The 26,763-nt window shown below is 43.5% G+C and overlaps 1 pseudogene; it reads right to left on the reverse strand.

Moving 5' to 3' along the window:
- LOC112258022 overlaps window positions 1-26,763 on the reverse strand; it is a 95,704-nt pseudogene that overhangs the window by 58,648 nt on the left and 10,293 nt on the right.

Genomic DNA, 26,763 nt, shown 5'->3' on the forward strand with positions numbered 1-26,763 from the left:
AGAACATCTTTGGAGGGAGCTGAAAGTCCATATTGCCCATCGACAGCCCCGAAACCTGAAGGATCTGGAGGTCTGTATGGAGGAGTGAGCCAAAATCCCTGCTGCAGTGTGTGCAACCCTGGTCAAGAACTACAGGAAACGTATGATCTCTTTAATTGCAAACAAAGGTTTCTGTACCAAATATTAAGTTCTGATTTTTTGATGTATCAAATACTTATGTCATGCAATACAATGCAAATTAATTACTTAAAAATCATACAATGTGATTTTCTGGATTTTTGTTTTAGATTCCGTCTCTCACAGTTGAAGTGTACCTATGATACAAATTACAGACCTCTACATGCTTTGTAAGTAGGAAAACCTGTAAAATCGGCAGTTTATCAAATACTTGTTCTCCCCTCTGTAAATGCATTTATTAATGTCTACATTCGGTTTTGACACTTATTCTGTTAGACACCTTAATGCATATTTTTAAATTATATGTGAGCTAAATAAATAAATAAATAAATATATTTTGAAGATGACTACTAATGTTACTGTCCCCACTACAACAGAAAAAAATACTTAAATACATGTTATTTTGTTCTTGAAACATTTAATTGAAATGCTATATAATTCCATTCGTTCCTATGGAGGACTGCTATTTCTTGGGAGTGCCAATATGGCCAACCGGTTGCTTCAAAGCCTATCAATGGCCAATGCATAGCATCAGCAATCCAGGGTTTATATACAGAATTGTTTTACCACAGAAAGAATGGCCATTGTTTACCTTCGGAGAAGGAGTGGTGGGAGGCAGATAGCCACACAGAAACTGGGGTCAGACAGAACAAGAGAACACAACCAAAATGAGAGAAAGAGATGAAGATAGGCATGGCTAACACCACCGCTCCCCTAATGCTAAGGGACACAATAGTAGTAGGAATAGTAAAGAAAAGTAAGAATTGAGAGAGAACTTCGGACTATAGATCACAAAAGATGTCATAACCATAGAAAAATAAGTGGGTACACTTTTAAAATGGCTACCGGTTCACCCATTACAGACCTGTTGACTTGAATGGGGAGGCACGTTCTAGTTATTGTATTTATATAGTTTAAACCCTCTCTGGAATTCCACCATCGTGACCTACTCTAAGCCTTTCGTCCTTATGCTTAGTGGACACAGCCTGGTGGAGTGAGTAGGGAAAATACATTCAAGGTGTCATCGTAACATCCTCACTATGTGACCACCAGACACGTCATCTCTCACCATGGTGACGTCAGCCTGGAAGATCTGCTTGATGAACTTGTTCTTGGAGGAGTGGACCAGCTGGATAATGTCAGTGTGGAGGCTGTCACGATTCTTCTCCAGGAAGCCTGAAACACACAGGAGTCAGCCACGTCCAATCCCAAACAAACCCCTAGCCCCGGCCCCTTAACTATGCACTTGTGGAGATATGATAGATGTAAATCATCAGAGGGCAAGGTGGAGCCATTACCACATTGCTTACACATGGCATATCCTCTCTGATCTTCACACGTGACTAGGGTGTAGGGGCTAGGAGTTGATTTGATATGGAGCATATGAACAACTAATAGACTTGCTGGAGTTCAATACCTGGTCTTCTGACCATGAACCTACCTATAGAATCCAACCAAGTCCTACTACATGGAGCATCAGGGACTTTATTATGTGATTGCAATGAATTGGGTTGAGTGTGAAGCCAATGCCTTACAATAGGCCTACCTCTGGTCTCATAGTGGACCACCCCAGCAAAGTGCTGGATGCCAAACTGGGTCTCGTAGGTGTTCTTAGGGGGGTGGTAGTTGGTGTTGAGTTTGTGCTGGGAGTTGAGTTTATATAGCATGGTGGACTCTGTTCCCTGTGAGACACAAACAGAGAAAAAACATTTAGGTTGTGTCTGAAATTATACCCTATTCACTATATGGTCCGCTGTAGCTTAGTTGGTAGAGCATGGCGCTTGCAACGGCAAGATATTGGGTTCAATTCCCGGGACCACCAGTACATAAATTGTATGCATGCATGACTAAGTTACTTTGGGTAAAAGCAGCTGCTAAATGGCATATACAGTATTATAATAAAGGGGCATAGGATTAGGGTGCTAATTCGGACCAAAAACAATTCTATGGCACTTTTTTAACCCACTCAGGGGCAAAGGCATAGTTGTTGCGCCATGGTATTGGTGTGCAATACGGGGATCCTCTCTGCATGTCTCTTAGATAATTTGTCACAAAAACCGGTCCCTCAGTACAGAGTTCTAAATAACAAACATTCACTTCCTCCAACTGTCCATCCCCTCTCACAAAACCTAAGCACAAATATGCATATTGATTTTCATAAAATGTTAAATTGCCAAATTGGTACTGTACCTTGGGGAACTTGCTCTCCTCGTCTATGAGAGATATGATGTTCATGGGTTTATTGCCGATCATGTCCAGGGCATCCTGGTTGTCAGTGAACTCGATGTGCTGCCAGTTGATGTCCTCTAGGTTGTACTCCTCCTGCTCCAGCTTGAACACATGCCTCACAAAGAACTGCTGCAGGTTCTCATTGGCAAAGTTTATGCACAGCTGCTCAAAGCTTCAGGGAAGAAGAAACATAGCCGGTTACTCAACAGCCAATCAATTTAGGGGTGTGGCTATCCTTACTTTGATGGTCAAATTTGTCCAGGTGTGTGTGTGTGTGTGGTTATTTGTGTGTATGTCTGTGATTCTCGCTGGCAAAATGTATGGACAGCTGCTCAAATCAACAGGGAAGAAATGTAGCGAGAGCCAGTCCCTAGACAGCCATTAGAGTATAAAGCCCTTCAGTGAGCATGTCAACCGCACAAATCAACAAAAGAGGCTGTCTCTATTGTCTGACTTTAGTCGGGCACATACCATTGTCATCCAATTTTCCAATAGAGAATGGAAATCATAACAATTATGTCATTTCATGTTCCACATACAACGTCCCCTAAACAGAAAACAAATCTTTTAGACCTTTGAATTTGAACCAAATGGCTACAACATCCCCAAAGCTTGGGTCAGTCAGAGGACTCACCTGTTGACAATGAAGTTCTCGAAGCCAAAGATGTCGAGCAGGCCAATGGACCTCCTTATGATCTTACTCTGACAGGACGGAGGTCTGAAGATGGCCGCGTTGATCTTGTCCACAATCCACACAAACAGCCTCCCATAGATACCCTGGGACAGGAGGGACAACGTTCATTTACACCATGAGTGGGTGTCGTAGATGCTCTCGGAGGAACAGCTTTCATTAGACAGAAGGGAACTTTGACCTTCTGTGAGGAATCCGATTTAGGAGTGTGTGTGTCCTCACTTTGATAATAAAAGGTGTCCGTGTTCACACGTATGTATGTATGTATGTATGTATGTATGTATGTATGTATGTATGTATGTATGTATGTATGTATGTATGTATGTATGTATGTATGGTCCTGACCTGACCTTGACGAAGGCGTCCCTGACATCCAGGCCCTGTTCCATGCTGAGGGGGGTGGACACATTTTCGCCCCGGGTGATCAGGGTACGAGTGGTTAGACATGACATCACGTCCTTAATGTCCACCTCAACAACAACACAACAACATACTGTAGTAGAGTACAACAACAACACAATACACAAACACCATACAGAGTGACGCAGTCTACAGTACAAGCCCAACATAGAGATCTTGTACAGGTAAGAATCTACTGCCCACCTCCATCAGAGATGCGGCAGTGGACAGGTCTGGAGATCGCACTACCACGCAGGCATCCAGGTTGTCATAGCAACGGGCTGTTGGAGTGTATGTGTTATAAAGGAGGATGAAAGGGGGAAAGCAAGTCAATTAGCCAAGAAATTTTGCTAAGTGCATTTATAACTTCTAACTCAATAGCTAACGTGTAGTCAGGTGCCAGTTTAGGACAACTACCCCTCAATAAACCTCTCGCAAAATTCACTAGGTGAGAACGAGACAGGGCTTAACAACTAACACAAACATTCCAATGACTCTTTGGCATCACTTCTCTAGATAGACACTGTACTATCGATGTCAGGGATGGGCAACTGGCGGCCCCCGGACGCCCTCAGATCCATTAAAAAAACAAGAATTAGTCGGGGTCTCAACTTACTGTTTCAAGTTAGAATAGTAAAATACACAAGGTGCAATTTCAACATTTTCTCTACACAACATGGCAAAATCTGTAGAATTGCAGGAAATTAGCTGTAAAACAGAAAACGTTCCTCTCTGCTCCATGGCAAAATGTGTAGAATGGAACGACATTAACTCTAAAAGTTCAAAGATTTATCTCAACTGTCAAGAGGTGTACACAAGTAGGTAAGCAGATCAACTGAGTTCACATTTTTTGTGGCTCCCACCCACATCAAAGGCCCTTCCCTGATCTATGTAGTGTGTGTTCATGCCAGTGTTGGTTACTCAGCGGTAATATCGCCTCAGTTTGCTTCTCCCACAAGTAATCGTCAATAACACTTTTAGGTATATATTTTTTAAATCACTTGTGGGCAGGGCACCAAATTAACATGTGTAATTGGTGGCACTGGGGCTCCCAAGTTTAAAAAGTTAGGATCACCATATCAAATTTATGAGCACAAGAAAATTAGATTTTTGGAATTCATTGAGCATATTTTGGGCTTAAATGAATTCTTGCTACTTTTGAAGCATATGCTGTGCCCTAGAACCTAATATGTAACACTATAAATACATTAGCTTATTATAAAAGTAAAAATGTTGATACGAATACCTGTCATTGAAATTTCAAAGTAATTTGTGGAATATTAGGTTTCTACATTGTGTAAAAACACAATTTTCCTATTGAGATGCATTACATTTAAAATTGTACACTGTCTCTTTAAAAACGTCAGGTTTGTGATGACAATATACAAAAGAGATCTGTTATTCATTCATTGCTATGATCGTTGATCTCCTGATTGTTTTCATAATTGCACAACGCCCCCAAAATAAAACTCCTGGCCTAACAAGCAAAATATTTTGTTGCATATTAGTCACACTTTAGGGCCATGCTTGTGGGAGCAGCAAACAGTGCATGAACATAATCCTTTTTTCCCCTACAGTTGGTCTTCTCTGTCTAGCTCCTGTGCCAAATTGAAAGTCATTGTAATTGTGCAACAACACTCTCTTTCCAAAATGGCCGCCTCAGCTCACCCTCGTAGCGCAATTTGCCCATGTGCAGGATGGCCGCCAGTAGTTTGGATATCTCCCAGTTCTCCGTCTCTGTGAACATCAGCACCTTCATGGCCGACAGGATGCTTGAGTACTCCTTCAGGTCGTCACGGCTGTCACACTTCGTACAGTTCCCCTGGATAGGGACACACACATAAGCATAGGGCTGTTGCGGTGACCATTTTACTGCCACAATAGCAGCCACGACTCCAGTAAAATTCCACAAGACCGTTGAGTCAGGTAATCTCCTCGTATGCACTCTGGACATGCTTAGTGGTACCCAACTCGCTTAACGACCATCAGGTCGCTAAAGGCCTGGTACTCAGGGCTCAATTGTCACTAACCACTCTGATATCAATGCAAATGCAATCGAAAATCACATCCAACACTTAGCATCACCTCACTGTGATTGACCAATTTGAAAAAGAAGTTCAACAGCAGGTTGAAATTGCGTGGAAAACATGGTCGTTGTGAATGTTGTTTCAAAGCCTAACACAATGAAATGGACAGCGCTTTATAAGGTGATAATAAATTCAAAACACACATATGAATATTAGGGCTTATACATATGCATAGGCCTATATACTGTATGAGCCCAAGCCTGAAAAAAAAATCTGAATTAATATAATGATTGTGTAGTTATACAATACAAAACCTACCGCATGTCAAAAATTATAGTAATCGCCTTTGAGTGTGGACTGTATTATTTTGCGTACTGGATGGACTGGTTACCTTGTGCTACGCGCCAAACTTTCTATCCACGAGTCTGGGAGAGAACGTACAGAGTTGGCCTAAAATGATTGTGAATTTGTATTGATTTTGAATAGCCTAGTAATAGGAAATGCTGTATATTTTCATAATAAATAGGCTGACCATTACCTTTAACAACAGAATATCTCAACACTGTGCATTTCCATCTCCACTCCTCTACTTCATTCTTTACTCGAGCAAGCAGAGGGAGGGGCTGTCAATAACAGTTTATTCATTAAATGTGTTTCGTTGTGTAAACATGTTACGATCGATGTTCCCAAACAGATTTCACTTGGTTTCTCAAATTAAGCACGGGGTAGTTGCAGGAATAGGGTTGGAGAACCCATGGCATACAGAGTTTGGGCGAGAGGCTGCATGCTCATCAAACAGTGGTTGATGTGTGGAGTGAAATAACCAGAGTAGTCTACCCGGCATGAGTGATCCAGCGGGAATGCAGCCTCTATTCGCTATTGGAGTGCATACGGATGACATATATTTTTTCCCCTGCACCTGTTACTGCCCATTTGATAATGGGCCATTCTAAAGCGAAACTAATTGGACATATTAGTTCAAACAAGATTCAAAAGAGAATAATCTGATGGTTGAAAATATGATCACTTGATAAGAGAACAGAGTGTGCAGCCTGTGGCAAGGAACCGACCGCAAGCTTTTTTTTGTTGCGACTTTCTCAAATAATCAATAGCTTGTAGTCGCATCATGCAGCCCATATATGTTTTGATTTCTAAGACATTCTAAAGGTCATTCACAACTAATGTTGGCAAATAACTCTAGATTTAGCATATAGGACCTGTTTCAAATTATCACTTTTATGCTCAACATAACCACTTCATATACTCACTCGCTCCGGAATGGAGTTATAAAATCATACAATAATGGCATAGGATTTATAAACAAGCATATCTTGTCTGCTAAATGAACAAGCCTACAGCCTATGGCATTGACGCATAGTCAGATAACATATATTAGGCCAACTCAAATTGTTCATCTGAAATATATTTCAGAATATATGTTAAATAAATAAATACAATTAATTAAAAATACATCATTAAATAATACATTAAATAAATAACATAAATATATGTTTCTTTAGACCTTAAATAATTGATTGGTTGTGAGGGTGTATATTAAATTGATTTATCAGACTTGTTTAAATGTAGATGTTTCGAAGGACTGCATCAGCAGCTTGTATTTGTGGAGACCTGGAGATGCTAAACATGATTATGTTAATTAGAGTAAATTACCTTGAGACCAGCAGTCGTTTGCATGACAATAACCGGCTGACAAAATGTCAGATGCAGTTCAGTGACCACCACAGCCCTAGATGCACACAAACTTGTGTACACACAGAGTGTATGCACATGTACACTGGGAGTTATAGACATGCACACAGGACCTCGATACAGTACCAGGAGGTGTCAGAGGAAGGCCCTAAACATTGTCAAAGGCTCCAGCCACCCAAGTCATAGATTGTTCTCTCTGCTACTGCACGGCAAGCTGTACCTGAGCGCTAAGTCCCTCAAGCAATAAGACTGCTAAATAGTTAACCAAATAGCTACTATCTACATTGACCCTTTTTGCTCCTTTTGACTCCATGCATAGACTGGATTCTAACCACACACTCACACATAGTTACACTGACACTCCAACACACACACAGCACATACACACAGGCACACATTCGCCACACACATACTGGCACACTTCCACACTGATCACATACGCTGCTGCCACTGATGGTTATCTATCCTGTTGCCTAGTCACATGACCCCTACCTATATGTACATATCTACCTCAATTTCCTCTTCCCCCTGCACATAGACCCAGTACTGTTACCCCATGTATATAGCCAAGCTATCATTGCTCATTGTGTATTTTTTCCTCATATTACCATTTTTTTTCTATATCTTTTTTTATATTATAATTTTCCCTATTCTGCATTGTTTGGAAGGGCCCGTATGTAAGCATTTCATTGTTCATCTACACCTGTTTTTTTTAAGAATGTGACAATTAAAACTTGATTTGACACACACACACACACGCAAAGATGTGTGCACGCACATACTGTAGCACACGCACGCTCACACACACACTACTCACCATGGTGAGGTAGGGGTAGTCAGTGGCAAGTCCCAGGCCAAGCTTTTTCTTCAGCTCTGGGGACATGCCCCGCAGCATACAGTAGAAAATATGGTAGTTCCTCTCATCCGCAGCCTGTGGGAAGAGTAACAGCAGGGTCATGTTCATTGGGTACAAAGTTGAAGAAAATTGGAATCTGTCTGAAAACTTGAGACGTCTCCATTATGTACTGTTATATTCTGGCCCCTATATATCCCCTCCCCCTGGACACTTACCTGTCTGCAGACTCGGGACTTCTCCAGAAGGTACTGTTCTATCTTGGCCCCCTCAATGGCCCCTCTCTTGTTAAAGTGAATGTCGATGTATTTCCCAAAGCGACTGGAGTTGTCGTTCCGAATAGTCTTAGCGTTCCCGAATGCTGCATGGATGAAAGAATAAAGGTTTGAGTTAGCGTAACAGATGCAGTTCAGTGAACCATGCACGCGTGATAAATAACCTTGCCCGAGACCCTGAAGACTTGTGTTGGCGGGACCCCAAGCGAATGCCTAGGGCTTTAGCACACCGTGCTAACAGTATTGTGGCATGCAGTATACCCGGGTTTCGAACCCTGGTCAGTCACATTAGCTAAGAGAGATATAGACTGGATGTATACTGTAGGGCGATGCATCCTTTTCCCAGTCCACATGTAGAGTACCCAGATAGAAACTTTAGAAGGTGCAAATAGGACATTAGACCTGGATAAGAGGCCCAGTTGTTGTGTTAATTCTGGGTCACACTAGATGTCATAGAAAGGTGAATTAATGCCCTGCGTGGCTTAAGCTATACACCAAACTGTAGGATCACTACTCATGGCCTGGAAGGTGTTTACTTCACCCCTGTACTAGTTCCAGGGGAAGGCACGCACATCCTACATCTGTCTAGCTGTCTTTGAAGAACGCATTCCAAGTTCAGCTTTTCCTACACAGCTTCTGTGATTCTAGCCTTGTTACAAACCATAAACAAACCCTAAAACTGCCTCTGGGGCAGTTTGGAGCGAGTGTATCTCTACATAACATTTACCTTGCCATGTAACACTAGGACAAGTTGGCCTAGGCAGAGACAGACAGCAAGCACCCTAGCTATTAAATGTCAGTGCATGTAGTGAGTCACACAGAATTCAATAGAACACTAGAATGGACATTGGCATCCAAGAAACACAACTACAAGACAGCAATCTTGGTCTGTTTTTTTTCTCTCAATTCGACTGGTTTGTAATTTGACCAAGATGGCTGCCATTAATAGCCCATTCTAGTGTCTCATCTCTATGTTGAGTCTGACCTTCCAGTATGGGGTTGGCCTCCAGGACCTGTTGCTCTATCCAGGAGTGTTGTCCACTGATTGCTGCCAGGAACTGCAGGATCAACTTGGTGCTCTCTGTCTTACCGGCCCCAGACTCACCACTGAGGAACACAGGAGGAGATACAATATTTTTCTGTACAGAGGCAGACAAGCAGACAGACAGGCAAACACCCAAACACCCACACACAGGCACACACACACACACACACACACACACACACACACACACACACACACACACACACACACACACACACAGAAACTCAAACACATATACACTCAAATAGAGGAACACAACACACACACACATCAATACAATACACTAACCTGATGATACAGCACTGGTCCTTGTTGTTCCTTTGCATGTTGAAGTAACAGTTGTCTGCAATGGCAAAGATGTGAGGTGGCATCTCCCCAATCTTCTTATTGGTGTATAGGCGGATATGGTCCGGTGTGTAGATGGGCAGCAGCTGGTAAGGGTTTACTGCCACCAGAATTGACCCTGTGTAAGTCTGCAGGCAAAGGTCAAAGTCAAAATGTGAAATGGTCAAGGGTCATGCCAAGATCAGGGCAACGATGTCATCCGTGAGGCTTTAGTGATCGCTTGATTTGTTGCTAGTGATAGTACAATTTGTTGCTAGCGATGCCATGATTTATCGCTTTCTTTCACTTTGATTAGGGTAGTCACTAGGATTTTGATCACTGAGATAGTGTGTTGTAAGCCTGATGACAACTGATTGTTAAATTAGAGCTACAAAATCATTGGAAGTTCAAGTTCTTGAACTGAATTTAGGTTGAAAATCACCTTAATGTGCAAAATGTAGACATAATAATCAGTCATAATAGCCCATGATTTGTTGCACCTCCAAGCCCAGGCCAAAGCTCTGTTGCGTTCTAAAGGCCCTAAAGGCTCATGTGTGTTTGACATTTACGCTTCAGTGGTCAAAGCACACTTAACAAGCTGGATCAAAGGTTAAGCCTGAAGCAGAGGCCAGCCTTCAGCCCAGCAGAGATTATAGCCATTCATTGATGCTAGCAGGAGTGCTAGCATTAATGAAATGGGCTAGCTTGTTAGCATGTTGCTTAAAAAAAAGGTTTTCTTCTGTAGTTTGTACTCACCCTTCCCCCACAATTTGTCTATGTAGAGAAATAGGGAGGGAGATGAAGAGGAAGAGTGAGAGGAAAGAACCATAATAGTTGATGAGGGACCGACTGGGGGACACACACAGGGGCTGGGTCTCAATACTCTATAACAGCTTCCGTAAAAACCTCTTGGAACTAGGGGGCACTATTTTCATTTTTGGAAAAATAACATTCCCAAAGTAAATGGGCTATTTTGTCAGGACAAGATGCTAGAATATGCATATAATTGACAGCTTATGATAGAAAACACTCTAAAGTTTCCAAAACTGTAAAAAATATTGTCTGTGAGTAATAACAGAACTGATATTACAGGCGAAAGCCTGAGAAAAATCCAATCAGGAAAGGACTCTTATTTAGAAAGCTCTGCGTTCCTATGCGTCCCTATTGAGCAGTGAATGGGATATCAACCATATTCCTTTTTCTATGGCTTCCCTAATGTGTCTAGTGTCACAATACATAGTTTCAGGCTTTTATTTTGAAAAATGAGCCTGAACGACAATATTGCGTCAGTGGTCAGCTGGAGGCTCTCAGAGTGATTTGTGCGTAATAGACAAATGCGACCATTGTTTCTCTCTTTCCTACTAAGAAGTCACCTGTCCCAGTTGATATATTATCGAATAGATATTTGAAAAACACCCTGAGGATTGATTATAAAAAACATTTGCCATGTTTCTGTCGATATTATGGATCTAATTTGGAATATTTTTCGGCGTTGTCGTGACCGCAGTTTCCAGTGGATTTCTCAACCAAACGTGAAGTACAAACAGAGGTATTTCGGCTATAAAAATCATCTTTATGGGACAAAATGAACATTTGCTGTCTAACTGGGAGTCTCGTGAGTGAAAACATCCAAAGCTCATCAAAAATGAAAACAATTTAATTTGATTGCTTTTCTGATTTTCGTGACCAAGCTGCCTGCTGCTAGCTAGGCATAATGCTATGCTAGGCTATCAATAAACTTACACAAATGCTTGTCTTGCTTTGGCTGTAAAGCATCATTTCAAAATCTGAGATGACAGGGTGATTAACAAAAGGCTAAGCTGTGTTTCAATATATTTCACTTGTGATTTCATGAATATGAATATTTTCTAGTAATATTTTTTGTCCGTTGCGTTATGCTAATTAGTGTCAGTTGATGACAATTCTCCAGGATCCAGGAGAGGGAGTTCCAAGAACCCCCAGTACCACAATGGACTGGACACGTTTTCATCATGTGTCCTGCCAGAGCAGTGATACTGGAGGAAAGAACATGAGGAGAGGAAATTGTTTCAAACTGTTGAGACACAACCAGGCAGGTAAGCTAAGGAACCAGTGGGGGGTTGTGGCCAGGGGAAGAGTGGAAGAACATAACCAATATGCTAGCATAACCATTTAAGAAAGTAAGTCAAATAACCAAGCAGACAAATCCTATAACAGTTTATCATACATCAACAACATGAGCTACACATCACTAAACAAGGTCACTATGTTTTATAGAATACGTTCTATACCACACTTCCTTGTTGTTTGAAGGACTCATACAATATAAAATGGTGGTCCTGTAGTGGTACCAAAAGCGAGCAGACAGTGTTGCAGGGGTGACTCACATAGATGACACACTCGTTGTAGCGGATGAGCAGATTGCGCAGGATCCCGGCCTCGTTTAGGTCCCCCAGGCGGATCATGTCCTCCACCCCGTGGATGGAAGTGGGATGCATGGGCTTAATGTTGGTGGCATTCTGGGGCAAGATCCAGTGCTCCTAATGGGGGAACAGTCACAGCCATTGAAGAACTATGGTGTCATAGGCTACTGTGTGTCCATGTCGGTTTGTTAGATCAAGTAAAGGCCCTGTTTGAATCCTTCCTTCATTGGAGTAATCACTGATATAACATGACTGGATAGGTGTAAGCAAGCTTTCCATGGCATTACTTTCAATTATGTCATGTAATGATAACTTCAAGGAAAGGAGGAATGAGATGTATTTCAGGAGTATTCGAACAAGGCCAAAGTCTTGTTTCATCAACGTCGCGTCAATGTTTTGTCAAAATATTGTCACCGTCTTGTAACGTCTTGTCAATGTCTCATCATGTCTTGTCATTGTCAACTTTTGTGTGGACTCACCCTCCCCTCGTCGTCCAGCACCTGGATCTGTCCCGAGTCACAGAGCTTGACCACGGCTCCCACCGGAACGACGAACTCCCGGCCCGTCTTGAGGTCCAACCAGACATAGTCTCCCTGGAACGCAACCACAAATACAACCAGTGATCAGGAAGGAATTCTCAGAAAACTCATTCAGCAATTGAATCTGCTAGATCTTTTCGAGAGCTGCAGTCCCATACAGAGATTTTGACACAAGTTGAATACATTACATTTGCCATTCCAATATGTTAAGAACATGATTTCAATATATTGTCTAATAGGGGTGGGTCTAGCTCTGTTCCAGGATGTGATTTTCATGTTTTTTTAATCCCCACGTTACACCCTGGACTTGTCGTCAATATACTTTCAAATTAAAATGCATTTCAAAACATATTTGTTTGTATTTACTGAAGTACATACTTGATGAGAATGTGATTACATTACAATAGTTATATAGTTATTACAATAGTTATATAATAAAATCCACTAGTAACATCTCACTCTGCCAACAGACTCAAAAGTCTGGTCTAAGGTCACAAGAGTGGAGCAACATCACACTTAATCAAATCAAATTGTATTAGTCACATGCGCCGAATACAACAGCTGTAGACCTTACAGTGAAATGCTTACTTATGAGCCCCCTAACCAACAATGCAGCTTAAAAAAATATGGATAAGAATAACAAATAATAGTAACGAGTAATTAAAGAGCAGCAGTAAAATAACAATAGTGAGACTATATACAGGGAGGGGGGGAGGGGGGTACCGGTACAGAGTCAATGCACCTCATAATCCCTCCTGACACATTGGTATTTTTATTACATCAAAGCTATTTTCTGTGCACTTCCTAAATTAACCAATCCAAATAAAATAAAGTATGTTTTAGTCTTGCGTATTGTTCTGCATGAAATACGTTGGCTAATTTTGAAGACTGCCAATTTCCAATAAGGGAAATTAGGTTGATGTAGGCTTAGCCTCGTCCAAATGCAGACTTTATAGGAAGTGATGTAACATATCACTTGTTGCTAGGAGGAGGTGGGGCTGTTTCGAGAAGGTTTGAATATTTTGAAAATGCATCCTTCCCTCCTTCAGTCCTTGTTATCACTATTCTAAATTATGATTGGTGAAAACAAGGCCTATGCCACAAACCTCCCATGCCATATCAGTGATTACTTCAATGTTTGAGAGGCACAGTAAACAGATAAACAGAACCTTATAAAAGGGCTAGGTTGAGCAGCCTACTATAAATCCCTGCTGTCGATCAAGGTGAGATTAAGAAATCAGCCCCAGTCAGAGAATGGGTTTGGTCACATTTTAGTGTTAAGCTGCCATGTTGTTTTTATTGTCCCCCACATTGAAATCGAAGAGGGGACTGTGGATCTGTCTCCGTCCGTTAGTACGTTAGTGACATATGATATCTCAGACAGCACCGGCCTGATTTTGACAAAACTTGGGCGAATGATACCATAGAGATCTGGCATTTACAAAATAACCCTGATTGGCCCAAGGCGGGAGCAATAGTAATTAACAGAAATGTGTTAGTCACACGCAATTTCTCAATTGGGCCAAGGAGGCATTGTGGGTGGGTGACGACTTTATTTACTGTTGTTCTGTTTTAACATGCTGGACACACACTGACCGTGCTGTTATTCCATCTCTCACAAACCACCCAACCACATGTAGATCCAATGACCCGGAAAACAACAACACATTTAGTACCGAATCAATCAAGAAAGCACCATTCATTTTGTCAAAGTTTCATTGAGTAAATGAAACCAAATGTGCATTGCTTTAAGAATTACTTTGACTCCCCAAAACCTGGTTACAAGCTTTGCTAGAAAAAGATGCCGTTAAGCACTAAAAAACATAAAATATTGCATTGCAAAACCAAGTTGAGGTGAAACGTCCATGTCACCATCCCTCCGTCTGGACATCACAGATGTCTTACTGAGGGCATGAGATGCATGATTCATGGCTAGGCTATTGACATTGAGGTAGCCTACTCAGGATAGTTCAGAGATTTGACATATTTTAATATTTGTATCCTTACCTTGAAAGCAGTCTATGGACAACAAGTGACAGCAATCCACACTTTATTTTTGTTAAACTTTATTTTTGTCAAACAAAAAATGTAATCAATGAACTATCCCTTTAAAAACCTGGATAAAGAGATGTTTAAAGTTCCACAAACCCTGTCTGACTAATGATGGGAGACTGAGGGTGCCTGTTAGCTCATGCTATGTTTGGTATTTTAACGTGTCACAACAGATATCACTGTGTCCTCTGGTGAGCCAGCTGATAACACAACATAGCCCCTATCCTTTTAGCATTTAAATTAAGTCTCACCTGCAAAGGTCGTCCACAGGGTGTGTGTGTGTGTGTGTGTGTGTGAGTGTGCGTGTGTGAGTGTGCGTGTGTTTGAAAGAGAGAACGAGTGAGAAATAAGGAATTCTACTCTCTACCTGTTGCAGAATGACCATGGTTCAGCTTCCGGTTTATTCCAGGACATTAGAAGTCACCATGTGAGGCTCCTGGAATAGAAGAAAAAAAATGATAGACATGCATATCAGACCTACAGGACATATGCACATGTAGAAACTGGTCCAGAGGGGATTTGAACTACCACTGCTGGGGGGCATATGTAGTCCATACCCAGTTGTGTTGACCACTGGCACAGTCTAACTAATGGTAAAGATTCACCACAGGGTTCTCTCTATACTGTGGTTCTCACGGGATAGATGGCTAGAGTCTATTGTCCTGTGGTGATTGGTGGACCAGACCCCACACTGTCTATGGTTAGAGGAATACCACTTTAATCAATTGGAATTAATGTGTATAAAACGATAAACCTTTCTGCTCACGGAGAGCGAGGGTACACACATATGCTTGTTGTCAGACCCTCCATTACATTGCAAGATTAAAACATGACTCTACATTAATTCATATGTCCCCAAAGCAGTTGTTATTGGATGTAATGTGTAGTATGGCTATCAAATTAACCCGTATTGGTCACATAACCATGTTCAGCAGATGTTGTTGCGCATGTAGCGAAATGCTTGTGTTCCTAGCTCCAACAGTGCAGTAATATCTAACAATTCACAACAATACACACAAATCTAAAGTAAAAGAATGGAGTTAAGAAATATATAAATATTAGTACGGCAATGTCGGAGTGGCATTTACTAAAAATACCGCAGAATAGAATACAGTATATACATATGAAAATGAGTAAAGCAGTATGTAAACATTGCTAAAGTGACTAGTGTTCCATTATTAAAGTGACCAGTGATTCCATGTCTATGTATATACTGTAGAGCAGTAGCCTCTAAGGTGCAGGAATGAGTAACCGGGTGGTAGCCGGCTAGTGATGGCTATTTAACAGTCTGATGGCCTTGAGATAGAAGCTGATTTTCAGTCTCTCGGTCCCAGCTTTGATGCATCTGTGCTGACCTAGCCTTCTGGATGGTAACAGGGTGAACAAGCCGTGGCTCGGGTGGTATGGCTGTCTGAAATTGCATGGCACCATATTCCCGATATAGTGAATTACTTATAGCCATAGCCATTGAGGTAGTGCACTAAATAGGGAATAGGGTGCCATTTCAGGCTATGACTTCTGCAGTTTTCTTCTGGACTGATCATCCATTGCACAAGGGCTTTCTGACCTGTGCTCTGGTCCGATTCACTTCCCTTCTTTTAAATGTGCACTCGTTCGCTCCTTATTAGGGATTTAAAAGCATTTCATACAACGGGTAGTTAGGAATTCAAATGTTAGTCTATCCTGCCCATGATATACTACACAACATACACATGGCCACATAAAAAGTGGCATTGTTTACATCGTTACCTAGCCCACACTACTACTGCCACTACTTTTACAGATCCACTGTCTCATCTGCCAATTTGTAAACTTGATCTCCACTGTAAAAAGCATCTAGACATTATCTCTGACATTTGCAACATTGTGTCCCATTATAATGAACGTGTCGGAAGTCAGGACGAGACAGACAGGCAGCTTTTCTTAGCCAGTCGAAATCATGAATCAGCATAATTTGTACGGATATATACAAAGAAATGTCAATGGAAAAACAGGTAAAATGAAATGCAGCTAGTTTGCTGTCTTTCCAGCATCAGTCTAAAGTGATTGTGTTAGCTGTGTAGTTGGCTAGCAAGCAAGATGGGAAGAGCCTCCATAGCATCCATTTTGTTTGTCATAGCAACCTGCAAAGCACTGGAACGATCAACCAGCGCTTGGATAGTTTTGCTTTACATGGCAGTCAAGACGAATAGAACTAACGACCATAGAACATCTGAAATTGCACTTGACAACCAGTGTTTGAAAGTAGCATCACATTTTTTTTATTTTATGTATGGTTTAGGAAATAATCTTTCTTTTAAATGCTGGTAATCCATTGTATAAAAGCAATAATACACTCAAGTCCATGTGTTATGACATTTTTATCATGGCTTCGCATCGTGGCTATGACCAAGTCACAGCCAAGATAAAAAAATGTCACATAGCCTATAACACACAGCCTATAACTAGTACTGTTTAAATGTGCAACACATAGGAATTTTTATTTTTTTGCAATGTAATTTCAGAAAATATCCATAACATATATGCAGTAACAGTGGAATGACAGTGTTTCACAGTAGTATTTACATACCAGTGTTGTGATTGGCTGTGATATTTGCCTATTGACTTCTCCTGCCAGAGCGGCATCTGTTTTCAGAATGGGAAAGCTGTTCTTATTTTGTGGCTATGTTATCTAGTGGATATCACTTTGCCATTTCCTAGTTGCTAGAATTCTACACTGTTGCCTCCACGGGCACAATGGAGTTTCCACCATATCTTACACCTGTGACCTTAAAGTCCATGTGGACGAGTGAACAAGTGCACATCTTGGAGAAGGCAAGAGAATCAGAACGAAAACCAGTTCCCTGATCTCACACACGCACAGCCAAACAAACACACACCATGATTGTAATCCACAAGTAAACCGTCTAATGAAATTAGGCTCTGGCTGAGAAAGCTTAATCAGGCAGCTATTATTTCAGATCTCCATGACTACAGTTAGTTGTCTGAATGAAAAGACTCCCTCTCTCTCTGATCCCAGTGAGCATAACTCCGACCTGTCACCTGACTAACACACACACACCAAAGACGTTGACGTTAACCTTTCAAAGACCCTAGTAGTAGTACGGACTTCCTCCAATTGTGGTTATTATGGTTCTAACAAAGAAGGAATGACGCACCCACTAAGAAATAATTAACAAACACGCCAATCTACATGCAGTGGATTGTCCAAAATGGGATACATTTCAAGCAATCACAATTTAAAACCTGCCCTTCGACTGTATAGTCAATGCAAATAGTTATAAATAAATAGGAGGCAGCTGAATGCAAGTGTTTACTTTAGTATTCAATGTAGAGACACATTAGCCTCGTCCTAATGTGTGTTGGCATGGCAAGTACAAACAGATCTGGGACCAGGCTAGAGACACATCGACACTCAAAAGGCTCATGAATAAAGAGACAGAGTGAGATAACTGTATTTGGCTGTCAGACAGCACAGTAGCTTTGTGCCTGTATTCATAAAGGTTCTCAGAATAGGAGTGGCTATATAGGATCTGTACATATAATATTATTCATGTTGATATAAAATGCTAAACTGATCTTAGATCAGCACTTTTACTCTAAGATGCTTTGTAGATACAGACCCTGTACCAGATCATCACACCTACTCTGAGACGCTTCAAATTTGGACCCTGGGCATTCTGGTCATGTCATTTCAAGTGTCAGTTGCCAGTTGCTGCTGTTCGGGAGACCAGGGTGGTGTCTATCTATGTAACGGTTTTCTAGTGGTGATGAAGGAGAGTCGGACCAAACTGCAGCGTGTCGATTGCGATCCATATTTATTAAACAAAACGTAAACACGACTAAACACTAAACACGACTAAACACTAAACACTACAAAACAATAAACGTAATGAAAACCGAAAACAGCCTATCTAGTGCAAACTAACAGAGAGTACAAGTAAGACACTAAGGACAATCACCCACGACAAACTCAAAGAATATGGCTGCCTAAATATGGTTCCCAATCAGAGACAACGATAAGCACCTGCCTCTGATTGAGAACCACTCCAGACAGCCATAGACCTTGCTAGACAACCCACTAAGCTACAATCCCAATACCACCACCAAAACCCCAAGACAAACACACCACAATTACAAAAACCCCATGCCACACCCTGGCCTGACCAAATACATAAAGATAAACACAAAATACTTTGACCAGGGCGTGACAGAACCCCCTAAGGTGCGGACTCCCGAACGCACCTCAAAACAATAGGGAGGGTCCGGGTGGGCGTCTGTCCATGGTGGCGGCTCCGGCGCGGGACGTGGACCCCACTCCTTTAATGTCTTAGTCCCCTCTCCCTTCGTCCCTGGATAGTCCACCCTCGCCGCCGACCATGGCCTAGTAGTCCCCACCCAGAACCCCACTGGACTGAGGAGCAGATCGGGACTGAAGGACAGCTCGGGACCGAGGCAGCTCGGGACTGAGGGGAAGCTCGGGAGTGAGAGAAAGCTCAGGAGTGAGAGGAAGCTCAGGAGTGAGAGGAAGCTCAGGAGTGAGAGGAAGCTCAGGAGTGAGAGGAAGCTCAGGAGTGAGAGGAAGCTCAGGAGTGAGAGGAAGCTCAGGAGTGAGAGGAAGCTCAGGAGTGAGAGGAAGCTCAGGCAGGTAGATAGATCTACCAGCTCCTGGCTGGCTGGTGGTTTCAGCAGATCCTGGCTGACTGGCAGATCCTGGCTGACTGGCAGATCCTGGCTGACTGGCAGATCTGGAAGAGTCTGGTTGACTGGCAGATCTGGAAGAGTCTGGTTGACTGGCAGATCTGGAAGAGTCTGGTTGACTGGCAGATCTGGAAGAGTCTGGTTGACTGGCAGATCTGGAAGAGTCTGGTTGACTGGCAGATCTGGAAGAGTCTGGCTGACTGGCAGATCTGGAAGAGTCTGGTTGACTGGCAGATCTGGAAGAGTCTGGCAGATCTGGAAGAGTCTGGCTGACTGGCAGATCTGGAAGAGTCTGGCTGACTGGCAGATCTGGCGGCGCTGGGCAGACTGGCGGCGCTGGGCAGACTGGCGGCGCTGGGCAGACTGGCGGCGCTGGGCAGACTGGCGGCGCTGGGCAGACTGGCGATGCTGGGCAGACTGGCGATGCTGGGCAGACTGGCGGCGCTGGGCAGACTGGCGGCGCTGGGCAGACTGGCGGCGCTGGGCAGACTGGCGGCGCTGGGCAGACTGGCGATGCTGGGCAGACTGGCGGCGCTGGGCAGACTGGCGGTGCTGGGCAGACTGGCGGTGCTGGGCAGACTGACGACGCTGGGCAGACTGACGACGCTGGGCAGACTGGCGATGCTGGGCAGACTGACGGCGCTGGGCAGACTGGCGACGCTGGGCAGACTGGGGGCACTGGCGGCGCTGGGCAGACTGGCGGCACTAGCTGCTCCATATAGGCTGACAGCTCTGGCGGCTTCTTACAGACTGACCGCTCTGGCAGCTCCTTGCAGACTGGCAGCTCCTTACAGACTGACAGCTCCGTGCAGACTGACAGCTCCGTGCAGACTGACAGCTCCATGCAGACTGGCAGCTCCATGCAGACTGGCAGCTCCATGCAGACTGGCTGCTCTATGCAGACTGACAGCTCTGGCTGCTTCATGCAGACTGACATCTCTGGCTGCTCCATGTAGACTGGCTGCTTCATGCAGACTGGCAGCTCGGGCTGCTTCATGTAGACTGACAGCTCTGGCTGCTCCATGCGGACTGACAGCTCTGGCTGCTCCATGTAGACTGACTGCTTCATGCAGACTGGCAGCTCGGGCTGCTTCATGTAGACTGACAGCTCTGGCTGCTCCATGCAGACTGACAGCTCTGACTGTTCCATGCAGACTGACAGCTCTGGCTGCTTCATGCAGACTGGCAGCTCTGGCTGCTCCATGTAGACTGGCTGCTTCATGCAGACTGGCAGCTCGGGCTGCTTCATGTAGACTGACAGCTCTGGCTGCTCCTTGCAGACTGGCAGCTCCATGCAGACTGGCACCTCTGGCTGCTCCATGCAGACTGACAGCTCTGGCTGCTTCATGCAGACTGACATCTCTGGCTGCTCCATGCAGACTGGCAGCTCTGGCTGCTCCATGCAGACTGGCAGCTCTGGCTGCTCCATGCAGACTGGCTGCTTCATGCAGACTGGCAGCTCTGGCTGCTCCATGCAGACTGACAGCTCTGGCTGCTCCTTGCAGACTGACAGCTCTGGCTGCTCCTTGCAGACTGGCAGCTCTGGCTGCTCCATGCAGACTGACAGCTCTGGCTGCTCCATGCAGACTGACATCTCTGGCTGCTCCATGCAGACTGACAGCTCTGGCTGCTCCATGCAGACTGACAGCTCTGGCTGCTCCATGCAGACTGACAGCTCTGGCTGCTCCATGCAGACTGACAGCTCTGGCTGATGCGGACTGACAGCTCTGGCTGCTCCATGCAGGCTGGCAGCTCTGGCTTCTCCATGCAGGCTGGCAGCTCTGGCTGCGCTGAACAGGCGGGAGACTCCGGCAGCGTAGGAGAGGAGAAAGGCTCTGGCTGCGCTAAACAGGCGGGAGGCTCCGGCAGCGCTGTAGAGGAGGAAGGCTCTGGCTGCGCTGAACAGGCGGGAGGATCCGGCAGCGCTGTAGAGGAGAAAGGCTCTGGCTGCGCTAAACAGGCGGGAGACTCCAGCAGCACAGGAGAGGAGAAAAGCGCTGGCTGCGCTGAACAGGCGAGGCACACTGAAGGCCTGGTGCATGGTGCTGGAACTGGTGGTACTGGATCGAGGACACGCACAGGAAGCCTGGAGCGGGAGCTGCTACCGGAGGACTGGAGTATGGAGGTGGCACAGGATGGGCTAGACCGTGAAGGCGTACTGGAGATCTTGAGAGCAGTGTTGGCACAGGATGTGCAAGGCTAGGGATGTGCACAGGAGGCCTGGTGCGTGAGGCTGGCACCAACTTCACCAGCCGACTAACACGCACCTCAGGACGAGTATGGAGCGCTAACCCAGGTGCCATCAAATCCCCAACACGTTCCGTCGGGCGAATTCCATGCAAAAAGCACCAACACAGCAACTCCCTCATTTCTCTCTCCTCCAATTTCCCCATTAACTCCTTCACAGTCTCTGGTTCTGGTCTCCTCCTTGGCTCCTCACGATAAACAGGGAGAGTTGGCTCAGGTCTGACTCCTGACTCTGCCACACTCTCCCTGAGCCCCCCAAGAAATTTTTGGGGCTGATTCTCAGGCTTCCATCCGCTACGCCGTGCTGCCTCCTCATATCTGCGCCTCTCAGCTTTCGCCGCCTCCAGTTCTTCCTTGGGGCGGCGATATTCTCCAGGCTGAGCCCAGGGTCCTTTACCGTCCAGTTCTTCCTCCCATGTCCATTTCTCCAGGTGGTGCAGCCTCTCCCACTGCAGCTGCTGCTGCTCCTGCTGCTGCTGCCTCTGTTGCCTCTCCTGTGGTTCCTGCCTGTTAACACGCTGCTTGGTCCGTTGGTGGTGGGTGATTCTGTAACGGTTTTCTAGTGGTGATGAAGGAGAGTCGGACCAAACTGCAGCGTGTCGATTGCGATCCATATTTATTAAACAAAACGTAAACACGACTAAACACTAAACACGACTAAACACTAAACACTACAAAACAATAAACGTAATGAAAACCGAAAACAGCCTATCTAGTGCAAACTAACAGAGAGTACAAGTAAGACACTAAGGACAATCACCCACGACAAACTCAAAGAATATGGCTGCCTAAATATGGTTCCCAATCAGAGACAACGATAAGCACCTGCCTCTGATTGAGAACCACTCCAGACAGCCATAGACCTTGCTAGACAACCCACTAAGCTACAATCCCAATACCACCACCAAAACCCCAAGACAAACACACCACAATTACAAAAACCCCATGCCACACCCTGGCCTGACCAAATACATAAAGATAAACACAAAATACTTTGACCAGGGCGTGACAATCTATATAGATTCATAATGAAACCCCCTTTATACATGAAAACATTTACATTAAAGATACATGAAGTATGTGTGTCTAAAATTGCATTGAAGCAACTGTGCCGTTAGGCACCATTCACATGCAGTTGAAGTCGGACGTTTACATGCACTTAGGTTGGAGTCATTTAAACCTGTTTTTCAACCACTCCACAAATTTCTTGTTAACAAACTATAGTTTTGGCAAGTCGGTTAGGACATCTACTTTGTGCATGACACAAGTCATTTTTCCAACAATTGTTTAAAGACAGATTATTTCACTTATAATTCACTGTATCACAATTCCAGTGGGTCAGAAGTTTCCATACATAAAGTTGACTGTGCCTTTAAACAGCTTGGAAAATTCCAGAAAATTATGTCATGGCTTTAGAAGCTTCTGATAGGCTAATTGACATAATTCTAGCCATTTGGAGGTGTACCTGTGGATGTATTTCAAGGCCTACCTTCAAACTCAGAGTCTCTTTGCTTGACATCATGGGAAAATCTAAAGAAATCAGCCAAGACCTCAGAAAAGAAATAGTAGACCTCCGCAAGTTTAGTTCATCCTCGGGAGCAATTTTTAAAGGCCTGAGGGTACCACGTTCATTTGTACAAACAATAGTATGCAAGTATAAACACCATGGGTCCACGCAGCCGTCATACCGCTCAGGAAGGAGACGCGTTCTGTCTCCTAGAGGTGAACATACTTTGGTGCGAAAAGTGCAAATCAATCCCAGAACAATAGCAAAAGACCTTGTGAAGATGCTGGAGAAAACAGGTACAAAAGTATCTATATTCACAGTAAAACGAGTCCTATATCAACATAACCTGAAAGGCAGCTCAGCAAAGAAGAAGCCGCCATAAAAAACCCAGGCTACGGTTTGCAACTGCACATGAGGACAAATATCTTACTTTTTAGAGAAATGGCCTCTGGTCTGATGAAACAAAAATAGAACCGTTTGGCCATAATGACTATCGTTATATTTGGAGGAAAAGAGGGATGCTTGTAAGCCGAAGAACACCATCCCAACCGTGAAGCACTGGGGTGGCAGCATCCTGTTGTGGGGGTGCTTTGCTGCAGGAGGGACTGGTGCACTTCACAAAATAGATCACATCATGAGAAAGGAAAATCATGTGGATATATTGAAGCAACATCTCAAGACATCAGTCAGGAAGTTAAAGCTTGGTCGCAAATGGGTCTTCCAAATGGACAATGACCCCAAGCATACTTCCAAAGTTGTGGCAAAATGGCTTCAGGACAACAAAGTCAAGGTATTGGAGTGGCCACCACAAAGCCCTGACCTCAAACCTATAAAAAATTGTGGGCAGAACTGAAAAAGAGTGTGCGAGCAAGGAGGCCTACAAACATGACTCAGTTTCATCAGCTCTGTCAGGAGGAATGGGCCAACATTCACCCAACTTATTGTGGGAAGCTTGTGGAAGGCTACCCAAAACGTTTGACCCAAGTTAAACCATTTAAAGGCAATGCTACCAAATACTAATTGAGTGTATGTAAACTTCTGACCCACTGGGAATGTGATGAAAGTAATAAAAGCTGAAATGAATAAGTTTTTTCCTATTGTATTATTGACTGTATGTTTGTTTATTCCATGTGTAACTCTGTTGTTGTTTGTGTCGCACTGCTTTGCTTTATCTTGGCCAGGTCGCAGTTGTAAATGAGAACTTGTTCTCAACTAGCCTACCTGGTTAAATAAAGGTGAAATAAAAAATAAAAATAATAAAAATAAATGGAAATGCTAAGGAAGTCTATACAGGTACTTATATACAAGAATGTCACATCTTAATCTTGTGTAAAACCAGTGCAAATAATCATCCTCATACAGGGAACACTTTCATTGGATATCTTTACGCTTGTTATTAGTGTCGCAGTTGCATCTGGGTTGAGCACAGTGTCATGCCGTAGCCATGTGGCTCAGCTGGTAACGTAGTCAGGGGAGCGAGGGCAGGAGGAAAAGAGGGGATGAAACGAGAAGGAGGTAAGAAGTCTAGAGGTTGGGGTAGGGTCAGGCCTTTAAGGGATTAATCAGATTCCTGGGGCTAATCTCAGTGTTTATACAAACAATAATTTAATATTGACTGCTGAATCATAGGCTGCCTTGGGATCAAAGCCTTTGTTTACATCTGTATTTATGGTAGCCATTTTGGCTCCATAGCCACCTACAGTGGGCACAGGGGGCATGGCCTGGGTCCATTTCAGTACCTTGCTCCTTTCCCTAGGCTATACCCTTTTTAATTTCTACGGAATGTGAAGGACGAGATAAGTGAAAGAGATAATCGGAATGAATATGGGCTCAAATATTATTTTACAAATAGGAGAGGAAGTGCTTTGTGACACCCAGCAGTAGTCTGTGCCTGACCCTGTTGTGGGTGAAAGCTTCACATTTGGGCACATGCTGGAATGGGTTGCCAGATTGGTCCCTTGTGGTGCTGGATAAGAGGCTTTGTCTTGGCATGTGTGGTGTGAGGAGCAGTACTTCCATCCAGATGTACTATAAAGATAGTGATACACAAAGGGCTAATATATACAGTACAAGTCAAAAGTTTGGACACATCTACTCATTCAAGGGGTTTTCTTTATTTTTACTTTTTCCTCCATTGTAGAATAATAGTGAAGACATCAAAATGATGAAATAACACATATGTAATCATGGAGTAACCAAAAAAAAGTGTGAAACAAATCAACATATATTTTAGATTTGAGATTCTTCAAAGTAGCCAACCTTTGCCTTGATGACAGCTTTGCACACGCTTGACATTCTCTCAACCAGGTGAAATTGTGTCACTTCTCTTGCATTTGTTGCACGCAGAGTCAGTGTATATGCAACAGTTTGGCCCGCCTAATTTGCCAGAATTTTACGTAATTATGAGATAACATTGAAGGTTGTGCAATGTAACAGGAATATTTAGACTAATGGATGTCACCCCTTAGATAAAATACGGAACAGTTCCATATTTCACTGAAAGAATAAACGTCTAGCTTTCGAGATGATAGTTTCCGGATTTGACCATATTAATGACCTAAGGCTCGTATTTCTGTGTGTTATTATGTTGTAACTAAGTCTATGATTTGATAGAGCAGTCTGACTGAGAGGTGGTAGGCAGCAGCAGGCTCATAAGAATTCATTCAAACAGCACTTTCGTGCGTTTTGCCAGCAGCTCTTCGTTGTGCGTCAAGCATTGCGCTGTTTATTACTGCAAGCCTATCAACTCCCGAGATTAGGCTGGTATAACCGAGATTAGGCTGGTCAAACATCACTCGCTCTGAGACTTGGAGTATTTGTTCCCCTTGCTCTGCATGGGTAACGCTGCTTCGAGGGTGGCTGTTGTCGATGTGTTCCTGGTTCGAGCCCAGGTAGGGACGAGGAGAGGGACGGAAGCTATACTGTTACACTGGCAATATTAAAGTGCCTATAAGAACATCCAATAGTCAAAGGTTAATGAAATACAAATGGTATAGAGAGAAATAGTCCTATAATTCCTATAATAACTACAATTTAAAACTTCTTACCTGGGAATATTGAAGACTCATGTTAAAAGGAACCACCAGCTTTCATATGTTCTCATGTTCTGAGCAAGTATCTTAAACGTTACCTTTTTTACATGGCACATATTGCACTTCTACCTTCTTCTCCAACACTTTGTTTTGGCATTATTTAAACCAGATTGAACATATTTCATTATTTATTTGAGGATAAATTGATTTTATTGATGTATTATATAAGTTCAAATAAGTGTTCTTTCAGTATTGTTGGAATTGTCATTATTACAAATAAATAAATAAAAATCGGCCGATTAATCGGTATTGGCTTTTTTTGGCTGATTTTTTAATGGAATATATACATAGGCATACAGAGGCCCATTATCAGTAACCATCACTCCTGTGTTCCAATGGCACGTTGTGTTAGCATATCTCAGACTGGCCAATAAAAATAAAAGATTAAGATGTGCAAAAGAACACAGACACTGGACAGAGGAACTCTGCCTAGAAGGCCAGCATCCCGGAGTCGCCTCTTCACTGTTGACGTTGAGGCTGGTATTTTGCGGGT

The sequence above is a fragment of the Oncorhynchus tshawytscha genome, linkage group LG09 (genome assembly GCF_018296145.1).
Source record: "Oncorhynchus tshawytscha isolate Ot180627B linkage group LG09, Otsh_v2.0, whole genome shotgun sequence".
Taxonomy (NCBI): domain Eukaryota; kingdom Metazoa; phylum Chordata; class Actinopteri; order Salmoniformes; family Salmonidae; genus Oncorhynchus; species Oncorhynchus tshawytscha.